At 38.0% G+C, this 19,366-nt stretch overlaps 2 long non-coding RNA genes across 2 annotated transcripts; one reads left to right on the top strand and one right to left on the bottom strand.

Annotated features, from left to right (window-relative positions):
- Window positions 1-5,426: 5,426 nt before the first annotated feature.
- On the bottom strand, window positions 5,427-9,154 carry LOC149068290 (uncharacterized). The gene is made up of 3 exons (XR_016195213.1): window positions 8,682-9,154; window positions 7,512-7,588; window positions 5,427-5,952 (listed from the first exon to the last, which is right to left on the bottom strand). It is a non-coding gene; the product is annotated as an uncharacterized LOC149068290 (long non-coding RNA).
- Window positions 9,155-9,513: 359 nt separating this feature from the next.
- Window positions 9,514-11,830, top strand: LOC149068289 (uncharacterized). The gene is made up of 3 exons (XR_016195212.1): window positions 9,514-9,694; window positions 11,432-11,550; window positions 11,650-11,830. It is a non-coding gene; the product is annotated as an uncharacterized LOC149068289 (long non-coding RNA).
- The last annotated feature ends 7,536 nt before the right edge of the window (window positions 11,831-19,366 follow it).

Below are 19,366 nucleotides of genomic sequence, written 5' to 3'. Positions count from 1 at the left end.
CGCTAACATTGAGATTTTTGATAAAGTAGTTTTGCGGATTTGATTATTAATATGCAAACAGTTTATTGCGATTAAAAGATTTATTTGTGATTAAAAGACAGTTAAAATTCCTGAAACAAAGTCTGATTGGATATCTGAGACTGAAGCTTTTGTGCAATATCTTCTTTTTTTTTTGCAATATTATCTTTGCTAACAAATTTACTGAATGTTAAAAGTTCGACTATGAAACTGTATTGCGTACGTGGTTGTCCTTTCAGTTGAGATATTACTTGGAATTTTTTTTTGCATTTCCAGCTTATTAGCCCCTTAACTACCGACGAAATCTTACAAAATCCGCTCCCCGAGTGCCACCCTTTTTCGATCACAAAGAGTAAAGGCGTATAAATACGCCCGTGGCACAGTGGCGTAGCCGGGAGGGGATCTAAATTTTGCCTATTCTCGTATGTGGCTTTTGATCTTTAAAAAAAAAACTTGATGAAAAAAATTGAATTTTTAATTTTCTAACTTCATTGACTGAAATGATGAGAGAGAAAAATAAACAAAATCTCCATTTTGTTTTTATATATGCGCCTCTTGCAGTTTCACAGTGATTGGGTTTGCACTAACCCTTTAAGTGAAGAAGAAAACAAAAAAGTGGAGATTTTCGCTATCATTTTTGATTCGCACAGCGCGACACGCCGTCCACTCACCAATAAGAAAAGCAGTACGACGGTTTTCCTACAGAGCGCAATACGCCTGACGACAGCGCTTTAGGTCGGGCGTGATTGGCCGACTGCTTCTGGAGGAGTCAAATGCGTCGTGCGCCGCGGTTTTGCCGATATTCCCTTCACTATTTGTGTGTTTTCTTTTCCTTCCCTTCAAACCGGAGCAGGCAGACGACAGCAGTAGCTGATGCCAAAGCCACATACTTTATATAGCCGCCCTGATCTGACGCGCCTCGCTAGGAAAACACAAACGCGTAGCGTGATTATGTAACTCGTTTCTGTCGGCGCGAAATAGTCTAATTCGGTTCACGCTGCGCAACAAATCTATTCTTAGGAAAACCCGGCTTAAAGCCAGGTTTTCCTAGGAGTAGAACTTTTGCGCCGTGTGCAGCGTGAAAACGCTGATTGATTAAAAACCTGAAATTCAGGTTTTTTTTAAACCAATCAGCGTTTTTACGCTGCGCGCGCTGTAGAAGCCTGCTCCTAGGAAAACCCGGCTTTAGAGCTCCTAGAAATACCTTTCATAGGTGCTTCACTTCTGAGGATATGGGTTCATGAAATGCTCATTCTGTTCTAAAGGGCAACCAACGCACCTTCTGAAGAAATTAGGCACGGGAACCTATTCTAGAAATACCACCGTATGGGAGAACAGGCAAAATTTAGAGTGCCCAGAAATACAACGTTATCTGCAGGTGCCTTCGCTACAGCTACTAGCTTGTGTACAAGGCCAGTGTTAAAGACTAGGAAAAGGTGGAAAACTGCTCTGAGTTTTTGAGCCCCAAAAAACACAAGATAAAACACAAAAGGGGTTCTGGAAGAGATCATCTTAAAGGCGCGGGTGAAATAAAAAACATATTCTTGGGTCAATAGCACTCTGAAATGCGTAACATGAGAGAGGAAGTTAGTCCTCTATATTTGTATGATAATATATTGTACTATACGTGTGTTGATAATGCATAATTTTCTGTTGAAAATGTAACTTTCTCAGAACCAGTGCCTTTTTTTACGATGCTTGCTAATATGGATTTTGCCGTCATGCGGTTTGCCAGCACTTACCTGAAGACCTTCTGGTCAAACAACAGAGGGGGGGGGGGGGAAACCAAGAACTCCCCAGTCCAGGGTTTCTCAAACTGTGCGCCGCCAATCTTTGTCGGGGTACCGTTGAGACACCCGAAGGTTTATCAAAGAGATTCTTTGTTAACATGCTCTGGAGAGCCGCCGATAAGCGTTAAATAGGGTAAGGGAACACCGCGGATGTGAAAAGTTGCCCCAGTACCATTCATCACTCGATGTATTTTCATTCTTTCTGATTTGTTATAAAACACACCCCTATGAATTTATTTCACTAGAAATAAATATACTGTGCACAATGTCTGCTTACGTTTTTCCACTTCTAATTATTTCAATTGTTCATACACCTGCCACTTTCCCTCCGATTCAAAAGATGGGCAGTGGCACTTCAAAAAGCCTCAGGCACACTTAAATACATTATGGACACATTTGCGACAGTTCCCAGCATACACCAATTCGTTTGAAGCAGCGGTTTTCAAGCTTTTTTGGATTCATGGCACCTTCTGCTTGTACAGTACCCACAACTTTTAATTGAACGATGACGATATCTTGAGTTTTATTTATTGTAAAGAGAACAGTAGCATTCTCCTTCGTTTAAGATCTTCCACAAGTGCATTAAGTTCATTTTTTCTTAAGGGGGCATCTATATGTTAAAACCAGATCCAACTTTTGAAAGTTCAATAGTAATCCCATTTTTTTTTCTTCTATATTTGGATTCAGTATCTCAAGAAATGCCGAAATTTTGAACAAACAGTTAGTGAAATATAAGTTATTGAAAAACGAGTGACGTAATGTTAAACAGAAACATCTTGTTTTTGAACATAATTGTTGAAATAATATAGGTATCTCATCACTTTTTATTTTAAATGATAGATTCTAATGGGCCAAACATAATTTTATTACTCATTTTGAATTTGGCTTTTTTTTAAATATGAGTTATGAATTATTAAAACATATTTTAAAAATTTACGAATAGAAACATACATTAATTTTTACTTTGTTCGAATCAGCATAGTCCAAAACCCAACAGAATAAATTTTCATTCCAATCTGACCTCTATTTCGCAAGATAGACTTGCTATTTCTGTAGTACCCAAGTTCCTGACAAGCGAACTCGCGACATCTCAAGAGCTTTATCTTATCCTTCATTATTATTACTCATGCGAGACTGTTTCAGCGCTCCTCTGGTATATAACCCTCACCAGTAAACAAACCCCGAAAACTCACTGTTCCCAGCCCAATGAAATGCGTCAAAAATTATGGTTTTCTCTGCGACTCATTCAGTCCGGTACTCTCATAGTTTGAAATTTTGCATAGAACCTTTTTTTTTTCTTCCTAATTTGCATCGCATAGGATACACGGCCTAAACCCTTTTAAGTTTGATCTAGAGCTCCTAGAATGTAGATGTAAAGAGGGTTTAGGATATAGGAGGTAGTGGTTTAGGCCGGCACGACACTATTAAAGTTTTTGAAAAGTTCTTAAAAAAATAGTAAAATGCAACCAATCAGCGTGTCGGGGTTAATCGGTTAAATGCAAGTTTGAAAAAACATCTTTTATCACACTTTTATAGTGTGATCCCAGCCCTAGTTTTATCCACTGTAGAAGTAAAAGAAATGCTAATAAATGTATTGGGCCGTTCAAGTATTACGTCATCATCGATGTGGGGGAGGGTTTGGATGATGCTTATGTCATCAACCACCCTTTATGAAAATATGAAATATTCTTAATGACATCTTACTCGGTGCGCCAAAAATGAGAAAAACCTTTCGATAGTTTGTGGGCAGTTGAAGTAACAACCCCCACCCCCCATTGATGTGGCCCTACAGAGCCACTTTAGTGATCTCTAAATAAATGTTTCGCGGATCCAAGTGATCTGGAAATGTGTCTGGGCCGCTTAAGTGCTCTGAGAACTGTGCCACGCATCGCTCAAGTGATCCGTAATTATACACCTCGGACCATTTAAATAATCTGAGAATGTGCGGCGGGTAACTTGAGTGATGTAGATCTGCACTGGGGGCCACTTAAGTGCTCTAAAACTACGTCACATGTCACTCAAGGGATCTCTAAATGTGTTACGGATCGCTTAGGTGCTCTGGAACTGTGTCCCGGGTCATTTAAGTGATCTGAAAATGTGGCACGGGCGCTTAAATGTTCTAGAATTGTACTACGGGACACTTAAGCGATCTGCAAATGTGCCGCTTAGTTCATTTTTTTTTTACAAAATTAGATTTGAGGAGGGCAGGCTGCATCAGGTAATCCTCCGGGGGCCATATTTGGTCCGCGGGACGAGGGCCTTTATGCGATTTATCATTATATATATATATATAAGTATTTTCTTCCGAAATTTCAATTAATTTCAATAAATTTTTGAACGTGGGAGGAGGGGCACGCGAGCCCCGCATGCCCCCCCCCCCTCTGTGTAAGTCTCTGATCCCACCAATATGCGTTAGGATTCAGAGGGGCAGGAAAGAAACTTCAACTTGCCTCGGATAAAAAAACAACTCACTTGCCGGGTGAGCACACTGGACCAGTGGTTCTCAACCTGGGGGGTTATGTGGCCCCTAGTGGTATTGGGATATTTCAAGGGGGCCACAATAAAATGAAGAAAGGGGCCATGACAGGTGGTTCGGAGAGCTGCAGAGAGAGCTGAGAAGGAAAATTAAGGCGTGAAGAAATAAAGCTTTTATATTAGTGACTATACAATTACAAAATCCAACAAAACCACCCATAAAACCAGGGGGTGAACTATCTCTGCAGTCCTTAGTAACTACTAGTCCTAATGAACTACCGGTCGGAGGACTGAAGCTAAGGACCGCTTCAACTACTAGTAGTTAAGAGGTACTATGTACTACCAGTCCTTAAGGTCACGTGACGTGAAACAGTAGTTAGAGGGGGAGAAAATTTTTGGTTTCGAGAGTAACAGATCTCTAACCAATCGGGATGCCGTTTGAAGCCTACAACTACTACTAATTATTTAACAATCGTTTTTCCGCAGTGGGTTGTGGCAGCGATTTCATGTTTACAAACAAACATGTAAACAAACTTTTTTTTTCCGAAGGACTCGCCATACATTTTTTTGTCACCCGTGTTTTGCAATTTTTTTTTCTCTAATATCGCTGGCTAGTTTAATTATTTTGTAACCGTATGAGGACGTTGCATTTTTCATCTTGGGACTTTTTTTTTAGAATAAGATTCAGTATATAATAATAGTCAAAGTATTTTTCTTGTCCGAGCTCATGGACCCCACTTTTGGATGCTTGAAGAAGCGAGTATATGGGACCCCAGCTGCATATAAGCGGGTCGCATACTGATGAAATCAAAATTTGAAAAAAAATTCTTACAACCAAATGTAAGATTTTAAATTAAGGTTACCGGCACTAGTTGAGCCTATGGCCGTAATGTGCCTTTTCGGGGCAGACTTTCCCTTTTTTTTTTGGGGGGGGGGGCTCTTCTTGAAAGGGTAATTATGCAAAATAATTATAGATTTTTGGGCCCCCTATTCACCTCGGGAGCCGTACTTGAGGCCCCAGCTGAATACTGTTTTTAATATTGAGTGCTACTTTTTTTTAAAAACCAATTTGTTAAATGATTTTTTATTATCCATTTTTTATTCCTTTTAAATTCATTGAAACAACGAATTGCAAATTCTTTCTGGAGCAATTAAAATAATAAATTATTGATAATTTATAATTAAAAGAATTAACTGCCTTGCTGCGTATTGTAGTTCTGTATTTTAAACTATGGGTTTCTCCTCAGTATTAAAAAATATTATCAGAACATGATTCTCTATGAATGAGCACTTACCTGTTAATGCAAGTGAATACTTCAATATTTAAAAGATATATACTTCTATATTAAAGATCTTTCATCAATTTATCTGTTTCATATTTAGCTTCCAACAAATAACTTCACCTGATAACTTTCATTTGATCGTATATTTCATTTCAGTTGATTAGAAGATGAATGATTGATTGAAGTTGATTAATAGAAACATGAATTGAATAACAACTTGCACACATGATTTGTCATACAAAAACATTTTATTTCAAACATATATTCATAGAAAGTTATCATAATCACAATTTATTTGTTGTACTTTTCTTAGAAATCGCATCCTTCAAGAATATAATTTTTTGAGATTCATTAATTTTCATTTGCATCTTCAAATGTTGATTTACCTGAAATTAGAAAGAGGAAGAAAAAAACAACTTTATTATGCTTATCAATCTTTAAATGTACTGTATATTTGATTTCAAATTATAACAGTCTTTATTTGCATAAGTAGAGATAATTCGTGCACAATAGCACTTTGTTGACTCGCCACCATTTTATCACAGTAGGATCCAAAATGCATCAACTGTGTTTTACAAGGGAGGCCTGGCATTGCACACAGATGCACTTGTTCATGTCTAGATCTTTTTACCTAGGGCTTCACAAATCTTAGGAGCCAACATTGAAAAAAAGAAAATCATACTGACACCTAAAATTTTCTATGCAGATCACAAAATATTTGGAGTTTATGTCTGCATCTTCCGATATGTGAAGATCATCACCAAGTGCTAAAAAATTTGAATATAATTTGTTTTTACTTTGGATTATTTCTCCTAAAAATATGCTTGGCTGCCAAGAAATTTGGCCGGCACCTAAAATGTTTTTCAATTTTTCGAGCCATGGTTCTACCCTAAAATATTGGTCAGACAGATGAAGTGAAAAAACCTATTGGCACGCAGCTAACTTCAAATTTTCACTTTACTTTCAGCTTCGCTCTAAAACACATCCTTAGCAACCTCTTGTGGACCCTATTTAAATTAACATAGAAATTTTGCAGTGTTGTATGGTCTTACTAGTTAAAAAGTATAATATTATTTGTCGTCAAACATATTGTTTTAATATTTCCATTCACAAAATTTGCTCATCAGTAAATATAACACGTTTTTCAAAGAATTAATATTGCTTTTCAGTTAGCAAAGCTTCTAAAGGTTTTTTTAATGCCCTCCCTCTCATTTATATAGCCAAGACAGGTTTTTCAACAGTATACATGTTTTTACTTGCACTGGTCAAATTTTGAGTGGTACAGGTAGCCATTAAGAAATCTATCTTAATTTGCTCAATTCAATTATGTCCAAAAGAGTTGTTCTTTCAATAGTATCTGAAAAAATTATTATAAAGATAATTACTCATAGCAAGATATTTCTCGAGAGAAACCAATATGGTATGGACTAAAAACAATGCCACCTTTCCCCCTTGCTTATTTTGTTTTTGCACATATAAAATGTGTCGCTGAAATTACAATAATTTCAGAGGGAAGTATGTTTCTGTTAAGTTTTATATTGAGAAATATTCAAGTGATTTTACAGTTTACAATTTTTATGAATTTTCTCAACTTAAAATTGAATGTGTATAAAATAGGTTATTTTATTCATCATGCAACATAAATGAGACACTGAAATACATTTCTTAATAAACGTGTGAATTTATGTAATACAGCCTCTCCGAAACGCTATTATGTCTGCGATCTGATATAACGCCAAAATTATTTGGGTGGGATGGTGGCATTAAATCGGGGGTTCGACTGTATTTGTTCCACTAGGGTTGTTGATACAAATGAAATCAGTGAAAATGAAGCGACACAATGTTAAAATTTATGTCATTAAATCATGCATGGAAATATTTTATTTTACATGAAAATAATAATGGAAACTGTTGCTCAAAGTCAAATACAAAGAATTAAAATTACCTTTGTTTGCTCTGGTATAATTGTTTGATAACTTTGAAAACCTTCACATAACTTCGTAGCTACCTACAGCCAATTTCCTGGGAAACAAAATTTTTCAAGAGTTAGAAAAGTCTCACAAATGTATATACAATATATATATATATATCAGCTGTTTACTAACAACATCGTTAAAAAATAAATGCTTGTTAAAAGTTTAAATGTTAAAAGTTTCAGTTCCACAACATCTCAAAATGTTATATTTTAAAGTTCTTAAGTATTCGACATGGAAATTTTTTTTCTGTTGTTACCCATACACACAAAATCAAAAACAATTTTTGGCAAAAAATTCAATTTGAACACACACAGCAAGGCCATAACCCAAATACTGAAGTAGTAATATGTTTCAAACACTAATCTGCTTCCTTTCATTATAATATATATATACCTCAACACTAAAAACTGTGCGTGAAATTAAAACTTTGTTTTTTAGTCCTATTGTACGAACTTCATTTTTTATATCAACAAAACAATATAATGATTCCTTATTAAATATTAATCTCAGAGCGAGTTACAGAGTGCAATTTTTAAAGTAGTAGCATATGATTTTTTTCTGAAAATTTAACTTTCACTAAGTATTACAATATTGTTCATTTGAACAGTTCAAAATATCAAATCTATATTTTAATCCTTTACACTAAATTTAGTGCATGAGTTTTACAAAATTTAATATTTAACATTACTGCCAATTTTTACCATGCTTTATTTCAATTTCACCATTACTCATCACAAAAAAATTAATTAAAATTTTTGCCATTTAGGTGCTATAATTTATTATCAATGAATTGTATTTGTTATTATTTATTTACGCATGTGCTCAATTCATTTAGACATAATTTTTCATTAAAAAAAATTAATGTAGCAAAAAACATAGAATGTAAAATTTTAATCTGATATTATCGTAATAGAAGATTCATCTTTCATTCGCCATGTAAATATTTTCAATACAACCCAAAATATACATGGGCTATTTGATATTTTTCCAGCATTACCAAGTGGGACCCACTGCCCTATTGATTGCGTAACATTATGTCCATTTATATTTTTAAATAACGCATTTACTGAGCAAAAAAATATTAATAATATCTCTAACACTTTTCTTATATAGTTCGATAGCAATAAAATAATTCTTACCTCAGTAATGAACATGCTAGCACTTCGTCGTGGCTTCGATCGCCGATGTCAACATACACGTATGTATACTACAGCAGGTTTTGGAGGATATAACGATGAATCACTTCAACTTTGATGACACCGAAGATATAATCCAAGTTTTATCTGTCATTATTATCGTAAAAAAATTTTCAATTCGAAAAAAAACAGCATATTTCATCGCTAAATATCACAGCGAGAGCTCGCGGCCAGAGGCAAAATTTCCTCTTTTCCAAGATGGCCGCCGTGAACTACTTTTCTTGCTGCTTTAGGACTGGTGCTAGGCAGTCCTTAGCAGCGGTCCTAAGTAACTACTAAAAAAAAGTCCTTAGCTTAGAGATAGTATCGAAAAGTCGAACTACTGGCCATCTAAGGACAAATCGGGGCTTAACTACTTTTTTTCGGCTAAGGACCGCAGAGATAGTTCACCCCCTGGGGGTGAACAATCCCGTTGTCCTTAGAACCAGTTTTTTCCTTACGCGCGCTGTTAGTCGTTATTTAACGAAAAAGGGAAAATTTCCGCACTCCCCGCTCGCCTTTCCCTAAATTAGGAAATTATTTTTTCCTTGTATAACAACAACGATAACGACAACGAAGCCCCTCTCGTTAGCTCGTAACGACAACTTTTTCTCTGTAATGGCGGCGCGATGTGTGCTTGCAGGGGCGTAGCCAGAAATTTCGTTCGGGGGGGGGGGACCAAAGTGACAGAACAATGGATTTGGCCATCTTTTTCCCTTTTTTCGGTCATTTTCTCACATTTCGGGGGGGGGGGAGACCAGACCCCCAAGTCCCCCCCCCCCTGGCTACGCCCTTGTGTGCTTGGATGGAAGATATATGTTCGATTCAAACAATTCTCCTCGTGTTTTTCCGCGCAATTAATGCTTGATACACGCATTTAATGTAAAAAAAATATATTTAGGCTAAACGAAAAATACAGCCAGCTATGCGAGGAGCTTGAGCCAAAGACGAAGACAAGAGTTGCTGTTGAGTGGAAGGTGGGCTAACTTATGAAATCCATTTTTTTAATTTTTCTTAACGTGACATTTCACTCATTTTAAATGAATATTGATGCTTTATACTTGAATATTGAGGCTTTGGGAGAAAAAATCCTACCGACCGACTTCGTATAATATGTACTCACAGGGCCGTAACTAGGATTTTTGCTCCCCGGGGCAAACATAATTTTGCCGCCTCTGCAACTTTCAAATTCGACCATTTTATAACGGTGTTTTTTGTTCCCACCTAAAATTGACGCCCCCCTAAATTTTGCTGCCCGAGGCGATTGTCCCCCCCCCCTCCCGGCTCTATGTACAGATAGGGAGATGATCATGTATGCAAGCTATATTCACAAATGTTAATTCGTTCATATATATATAAACATGTATCATGATAATGAATTATGTTTGGACTATATTGATAAGGTCACATTTTATATTTCTGTGTTAGCACATATTTTCGTGCCATCTAAAGAGTGTCGTAGACCAGCTACCAGCACCAATCTCTAGGAGGTGCTGCATAGACCCCCCCGGGCCGAGTAATTTTTCTGAACCCTCCCCCCTCCAGAATTAGAAATACCTGACCAATTACATATTTCTGTCAAAAATTGCACGCAAATCCTCATTTGCACTACCAAACCACACATGCACCATGTCCACATTCTCTGCAGAACTTGTAAGCATTAAATTACTGCAGCACTCTTAGTGATAGGTTGGTTGCAGACACAGATTGAAAAATGTTCAGTATTATCAGTTATGTATTAAATCTTTCGATATACTGTACAGTACAATCAGAGATGCAGACATGAAAACATTGAGAGGGCTGAAACTTGCTGGTTGTCCCGTATATATGTGACTCGAGCACGTATGCAGGAGGGGGAAGGTATAGTGCATTGTTTTTTCAGAAATTATTTGGGGGGCTCAGTCCTCTTTTAAAATTTATTGGGGGGGGGGCTCAAATGTCCTCAGCCCCTAAGTTCCGGCACCTATGAATACAATATAATATATGTCATTTGCATTGAACAATGTATTTAAAATTGGCTTGTACAATTTTGTTTTATGAACTTGTTCAAATCACTGGCGGAGAAGGATTTAAAGTTTGGGGTCCTTCAGATGATTTCCCCCAAGAGATATATGCATAAATCATAATAAATTATAAAGAACGAATTCTTGATGTTAATGGGTCTGTAGATAAATTTCAGAAAATAATTGTACTACTGTGTCATACTTATTAAGTAGGAACACTGTTACAAGTGTTCAATGTAGTTGTTCAAATTGTACAATTGACACTTGAGGGTAGGTTATTCATTAGTAATTGCTCCTAGGTGTATTTTTTCTCCTGTTATATATATATATATAAAATCTGTCCACAGAACAGATTGACCCTTAATACAGTACTTAGAGCACAAAAATTCAAACACATATCATCGCTTTCAATATATCAAAAATAGATACTATCAAAAATGAAACATGCATTCCTTATATATTGCAATTAATTTGCTAAGGACACAAAAAAATTATGTATACACATAACACTTTCCAAGGCATGTCAATTAGAAATTCCTCAGAACTTGTATATGTGGTTTAGTAGTACTAGCAGTTTGTTGAGAAATTGTTTTAGTTGACAACTAACATATTTTATTCCATCACACCGCTGATACATTGAAATATGGTACTATTTGGTACTATTATTTATATACTGGTACTTTGTTATATACTATTTGAAATGCTTATTAGGTTCTTGACCATTTGCTGAAACGAGAGTCGCAAAATGAAGACATTACATGCCAGTTGAAGACAAATCGGTGCTCATGAAGTGTATTTATGTACTGATGGATTAAACATAGATACCGCAGGTAAGTTGAATCTTTTTCATTTTTATCTTTGGAATTTTTTATGGCGTGCACAAAGTTCAATACTCAAAACTATCATACAATTTACCCTTTTCATTTCAGGTAAAAATGTTGAATGCAATGACACAAGTTATGGCTTACGAGTGTAAAACTAGAAATTTTTGTTTTTCAAGCAACTCATTTAACCAGCACCTATATGTATATTCATACACAGCCGCAATCATACATGTGTATGAAATACTGTTCACACATTTATCTAATAAATTTATCCATGATCATAAGCAAAAAATGAGTGTTTTCTGTGTGATTATAATTAGAAAAAATGTTTATGAATGTTACATTTTGTACAATAAATTTGAGAATTAGTTGCATAGAAAACGGTTTTCTATGCAAAGATTTAAACAGCTCAGTGGAATGAAGTGTTTTGATTTATCTGAACCAGAGTTATATCATTTATTTTTGATTAAATGCAGCTGAAATCACAAAACGAATAATAACCTTCCCATTTAGAATGACTTATTTTTGTCGACTCGTCAAAATTTTCTGTCCAAAGCGTTTCCCTGCTTAGTTTCTCATGAGTGTTTCTTGAAAAACAAGCGGGATTCACTGCAGTTGATAAAAAATTTAATAAAACGATTGGAAAGAAATTAAAATTTTATTGCGAGATATGGTGAATGACATGGTTCTAGTAATATCGAAATATATAGTATCAAATATTTGCCGAACATGTATATGGGGCAAATAGCTACAGTTCCAACATGTCAAGACCTGATGGAAGAATAAGAAATCTCAATACATTTTCCTAAGTGAGAATCGGTATAACATTAAAACATGAGCGTTAAATTCGTAGACCTGGAAAATCAATATTTTTCCCCCATGATTGAGCATGATACTTGCTGTATTAACCTCTATGATGTAATGTCACGAGAAATTAAAATTATAATCTTTCAGAAAAAATTGTAATTTATATAAAATTTCTATTAAAAAAACTTGAATTGTCTCTAAAACAAATTTATATGTCCAGTAAGAAAATTATTAAAATATCTTATAAGTTATTAAAAATGCGAGGAAACTTGTGCGCAATCTAACGTAAAAAAAAGAAAAACATTACGTGAAATTAAAGTAAATAAAGCAATCGTTGCCACAAATGTTGACGAAATATTGATTTTTAATACGTAGTAGTAGTTGTAAACTTTTTGCTTTACGTTGATTGGTTGAATAGTGAACTGAACCGTAGAAAAGAGCGAATGAACCGAAAGACCGGTTTTTTCCTCCACAACCCGTCACGTGATCCTAAGGACAATGCTCAACGCAAAGGGGAGAGTGCCGCTTAAGGAATTTTCCTTAGCACGTTCCTTACGATAGTTCCTTATCTAACGACAAGCGCGGAACGGGCGTTATATAAGGAAAGTGGGATTGTTTACCCCCAGGCCTGTCTTAGGGCAAGGACCCACCCGAGCCTCACCACCTACATTTTGCAGCAGGTTCCGTAGAATGGGGTTTTTCGCAGGCCCCACCCGGCCAGATCTTTCACAGACCCTTCCTCTATATTAAATCATAGTGTGAAAAACAAAAAATGATGAAAACTATATCAGGCCCGAGCTGCAGCTCTGTCAGTCCCACTCTTGTGGGGGGATCATGCCCAGGGGTCTCATGTCCATAAGTGACCCCCCCACCTTATGATGTTTTGTATAGTACAATATATAAATTTTGAAAATAAGTAGGCTGTTTATTTCTAGCTAAGTATGTGACTACCATAGCAGCACTTTGTCTGATGGGGGGCCCATGATGTTGAGACGGTCCTGAATAGAACCCGGATTAGCGGGGAACTCAATAAATTCTAGGCCAGGTGGTATGGGGGCCAATCTTATTTGCAAAATTTTCATTCAGTATGAATTCACTGAAAAGCAATTCAATACGTGTAAAGGATCTTGCTTCTAGATAAGGGTTGAAGACTCTGGGTAAGACAGGGAAGCTCCGAGAAAAAAAATATGGTTCAAAGGGGACCACGGGCAAAAAAAAAAGGTTAAGAAACACTGCGCTAGACTACAAAGCCACGTTTGCTCGTGTGCGTTGAACGGGGCCGTACATGGACAACCAGACCTAACATGAACTGCTGTCAAAACATTCGTAGCAGAAAGTGACATCATTTTTGGACAAATTTTGTCATCTGGTGGCAGTGTCAGAAATTGTGAGCTTCGGTCTGAGTTAGGTTTGGTTGTCCATGTGCATTCCCATTCAGCACACGCAAGCTCTAATCAAAGCTTTGTGGTCTAGTACGCTCACCCGGCAAGGGAACTTGAATTTTCTTTCCTGGTTTTATCTTCCAGCTGTCAAAACCTTCGTAGTAATAGCGGCGAGAGACATCATCTTCGGATATTATGAAAGACTTTGCAAGAAGGGAAAGAAAATCGTTAGCAGGAGGAGGAGGGGGGGGGGGGAAGAAACATCCAATGACAATGCTTAGAAATATATTCACACTATAATTCTGCCTTAAAGCCTTACATTAATTACTTCGAAAATATAAATTTTCATTTTTATTTATTTATAGATTCAGTATCGGGTAAAATGTACTTGTAAGGACCCGGAGGGGGCAGGCCCGTCCATTTAGGAGGGCCATTGCCCCCCCCCCCGGCTTTTGAAAATACACTAAAAATGGTATATACACTGAAGAGCCAAAAAAAAAAAACTGCTACACCTGCCTAATATCGTGTAGGGCCCCCGCGAGCCCGCAGAAATGTCGCAACACGACGTGGCATGGACTCGACTAATGTCTGAAGTAGTGGTGGAGGTAATTGACACCATGAATCCTGCAGGGCTGTCCATAAATCAGTAGGAGTGAGAGGGGGTGGAGATCTCTTCTGAACAGCACGTTGCAAGGCATCCCAGATATGTTCAATAATGTTCATGTCTGGGGATTTAGGTGGCCAGCGGAAGTGTCTAAAGTCAGAAGAGTGTTTCTGGAGCCACTTTCTAGCAATTCTGGGCGTGTGGGGTGTCGCATTGTCCTGCTGAAATTGTCCAAGTCCGTCGGAATGGACATGAATGGGTGCAGGTGATCAGACAGGATGCTTACGTACCTGTCAGAGTCGTATCTAGACGTATCAGGGGTCCCATATCACGCCAACTGCACAAGCCCCATACCATCACAGAGCCTCCACCAGCTTGAACAGTCCCCTGTTGATATGTAGGGTCCATGGATTCATGAGGTTGTCTCCATACCCGTACATGTCCATCAGCTCGAAGCAATTGGAAATGCGACTCGCCAGACCAGGCAACGTGTTTCCAGTCCTCAACAGTCCAATGTCGGTGTTGTCGGGCCCAGGCGAGTCGTGCAGTCATCAAGGGTACACGAGTGGGCCTTCGGCTCCGAAAGCCCATATGATGACCAAAGCTGACACTTTTTGATGGCCCAGCATTGAAATCTGCAGCAATTTGCGGAAATGTCTGTCACGTTTAATGATTCTCGTCGTTGGTCCCGTTCTTGCATGATCTTTTTCCGGCCGCAGCGATGTCGTGGATTTAATTTTTTACCGGTTTCCGATATTCACGGTACACTCGTGAAATGGTCGTACGTGAAAATCCAAATTTCACCGCTACCTCGGAGATGCTATGTCCCATCTCTCGTGCGCCGACTATAACACCACGTTCAAACTCACTTAAATCTCGATAACCTGCCATTGTAGCAGCAGTAACCGATCTAATAACTATGCCAGACACCTGTTGTGTTATATAGGCGTTGCCGACCGCAGCGCCGTACTTTGATTGGTTCCATATCTCTTTATTTGCATACGCACGCCTGTACCAGTTTTTTTGGCTCTTCAGTTTATATATATACATACACTGAGTACATGTGCTTTACCCCCCCCCCCGAAAAAGTTGAAATGACGGCCCTGGAAGGGGGGGCAAAGCCATTCAAGTGCTCAGGGTCTCCAAACATCTCAATCCGGCCCTGTTAATGCCCCTACACACGCTGAGCTGCTTTAATCTTTTTAATCTCCTCTTTCCCTCCTAGAATGTGCCAATATTAAATGGATGGACTTGAATTCTTTTCGGGACATTTCTGTAGCGGAACTGGGAGGTATGAGTAGGGCGACCATACGGCCTGTATTTTCCGGGACATTCCCGTATTTTCACGTAATTTTGGATACGCCGACTTTTCGTAAAAGTGTTCCGGGGTTTTTTCACGTATTCTCAGTGAAGCCAACTTTAATTTTAATCTTTATTGAAATCAATGATTGAAATTATTGTATATTTTCAACTCATAAATTATAGTACCGACTATAAATAAGAAATCACATATTTGTCATCATTTTATAACTTTTTTAGCATTCTCAGTAAAAGAGTTTGCAGAGATGTCACGTTTTTATTTGGCAAACCACTCAAAGATACAGTCGAATCCCGTTTTAACGAATACCGTTACAGCGAAAATCTCATTTTAACGAAAACTTTCCTAATTCCCCAATAAGTTTACATAGCAAGAATGCTGGGTAATCTGTAATTCCTTTATAACGAAATTTCGTTTTAACGAAGCGATTCCTCCAATCTTTTGGCATTCGTTATAACGGGATTCGTCTGCATAACAAGATTTTTCGATTTCTTAGATAACTGCTCCCATTATGATAGCTTGTCTACAAATTTGAAGTAATACCAAACAAGCACAATAATTCTTCCGTTCTTAACTTCACATTCGTGCGAATATAATGTTTCCATAATGAAATATATAAAAATAAAAACTAATCACAGGTGGAATTCCCTCGATGAATAAATACTCTCGAATACCCTCCTTCCTTCATTAAGGGGTTTTTATCCCCAAGCATTTCCATAAATTCTGTAACTAAGATTTTTCTCGTCGGCGGGCCATAGCAAGAAGCTTCGAAGGCCACACGTGGCCATGTTCTGAAAGCTATTGCTTATGAAAATTTAAAAAAAATTCGCAATTTTAGTAATTTCCACGAATTTGAATGACTAATTAGTTAATTGATTGTGATTTTAATTAGCATCGTTGTTATTTATAAGTGAGCAGCTTTCAAATTTATGAAAATTAGAAAATTCGCATTTATTACTAATTTTCATGAAAGTTTGCAACTGTCAGCATTTGCCGAAGTGCTTGGTTGAAGTCTGAAATGTATACGTTTGCAAGCGTTTTTCGGGCTTTTACCAACTCTACACCTAGGATTTACTCTTCGGGCTTTTACCGTGACATATATACGCCTCTGTGGCAGTTAAGGGGTTGATTCTTAATACGTTGATGTGTGATAAAGATTTTAATTTAGGTTTTTCTTCTTACTGTTATAAAAGTTGAACTCATTATGTTTCGGTTTTCCATAGAAAATAATGTGGTTAATGTTCTAAACAATTTTTCGCGGTACACGTACGACCGTCTCAAGGCACACCAAAAAACGCTGCACTACGGTACCGCTATTATGTAAACATTTCTCCATCTTTCCGCAGTTGAGGTTGGAAATTTTGTGATCAGGTGTTCAATTTTTAACCTCTTCGATTAGGGGCCGTTCAAGTATTACGTAAGCAATTTTTTAGCCATTTTTGACCCCCTCCCCTTGTCAGCAAAATTTCGTCATCGGCTCTGCCTCTCTGAACTCATATTTTCATACAGGGTGGTTGATGACGTAAGCATTATCAAAACTCCCCCTTCCCCCCCTGTCATCAAAAGTCAGCAAATCCCCCCCCCCCATAGATGATAACGTAATACTTGAACGGCGCCTTACAAGCGATTGGCAAGAAATTAGCGTGCTCTTTATTTAACGAATCCGTAATGAATATGGTAACCTTGTCCTAACCAAACCGCACGTTAGAAGAAAGGAAAAAAAAAATGAAAGAGTAAAACAGTACAATATAGTTGATAAGAATAATGATAAGTTAGATTTCTGTTTTCACCCAACCTGTTCTCTTTCACTCATAAAAAAGATACATCATCTGTGAAAAAAAAAAAAAATCACTAGCAGAATATGCAAAAAACGAGAAAAAATCTCATACGGTTGCAACAACTCTTCGCGAGGATGACAGAGAGAGGAAAGAAAAGAAAATGAATTTATTCCACTGGTGTTTGGACGCAATATTATGTTCCTGATCGTATATAAAGTGGTTAACTTGTAGATTTATATCATTAAGCTCCTAAAGGTTGACAAACGCTACCTAAAAGACTGTATCTCTGTAACCTCAGGGCAGATACCCGTTCACGTCCTTCTTGTGGAGGCTCAACCATATAAAAGTAGTTATTCCCATCGTATTTCACTTGAATGCTTCAAATCCGTGTGGTGGTTTAAAGATCCTATGCCCCTGCCCCTCGACTCTTTTGCTTGATTTTCATACGTGACTCCTACGAATAACTCAGAGCCCAGAAGGGGGAGAGAATGATTCAGAGGAAATCAGTTTTTAAAACTTTTTCCAAACAGAGTGAGTGACATGTTAGAATGTCAGCGAGACAACTACACTGGTGTAAGAAATTAAGAGAATTTGCCGACTTGGTCGATTATCTCTGGAACTACTGTACCGATTTTAATGAAATTTGATATGTACATACATTGATACAATACAAAACAAATAACCATTCAATAATTGTAATACACACGCATGATTGTGCGTAACACTCGTTGGAGTCGGAAACAGCGGTTGCAGAATAAACAAAAAAATGGGGTAATAGGGGGGTATGGTCCCCTCTTACAGGTCTCGCAGCGTGATTTCATACTTGAAATAAGGCAGTGCATTTCTTGTGGCAATTTCTTGTCCCACTCGTTCAGCAACGATGTTTTCATTCCCTGGATGGTTCCCAGAGGGGGGTTGCGAGTTGCAATTGCCCTCCCCAGACATGCTCTATAGAGTTAAGGTCTGAAGATCTGGCTGGCCAATCCATCCGACGAATATCCTCTCTCTAGAAAATCGTCGAGCAGAAGAGCTCTATGTGGCCTCGCGTTATCGTCCATTAAAATGAACTCAGGGCCATTTTCATTTCATTCCGTGCACCGCCCAGGCTCTATCGACCATTGTCAATTTTAGCCATTGCCCGGATGAGGGGCTGGGCGATGTCGGGTGCTTTATTATGCATATAAAATATAAAATACATGAACATTGAATATAAAAACACATTAAAAAAAAAAAAAGTATATACAGATTTAAATATTTCTATTATACAATATTGAACTCAGGACCAACTGCACCCCTGAAAAGACGAACATAGGGCTCCAAGATCTCACACCAGTCACAGTGCCTCTTTCAAAGACATGGAGAGGTGTGCGGCCATCCAACATGATGCCTGCCCAGACCATTAAACCTCCTCCGCCATAATGGTCGATTTCGCGGACATTGGAGGGTAGGTAGCGGGTCCCTGGTTCTCTCCATATGAACGTACGGCGAGAATCGATGCTTTGGCTGAACCGGGACTCATCAGTGAAGAGAACGGTCGCCCATTGACCCATACTCCAATCTCTATGCTCTCTGCACCATGATAAACGGATTCTCCTGTCCGTAGAAGTGAGCGAGACGCAAACAGCAGGTCTTGTTGCAAACAACCCTCTCTCACGAAGTCTTTTGGAAACAGTCACCCTTGATACATGGGTTCCTGTGGCTGCATACAAGTCACGAGAGAGCTGTAGCACTCCTGTTACGCCTCGCTATAATCGACAAATGGCGATCTTCTCTGGCCGTCGTGGCTCTTGGACGACCTTGCCCAGGCTTTCTCTCAATGGATCCGGTATCCTGGAACTGTTTCCATAAGTTACACGCGACGCTGGGCGTTAAATTGAACTCTCTACAAATCTGGACTTGAGATTGGCCTGCTTCTAGCCTCCCCACAATTCGC

Source organism: Pholcus phalangioides, unplaced genomic scaffold, assembly GCF_987345545.1.
Source record: "Pholcus phalangioides strain wild (caught in Gottingen) unplaced genomic scaffold, Ppha-v1.0 ptg000027l_1, whole genome shotgun sequence".
Lineage (NCBI taxonomy): Eukaryota > Metazoa > Arthropoda > Arachnida > Araneae > Pholcidae > Pholcus > Pholcus phalangioides.
Note: the sequence above shows the minus strand (reverse complement) of the source record. Positions and strands in the feature narration are given on the sequence as shown.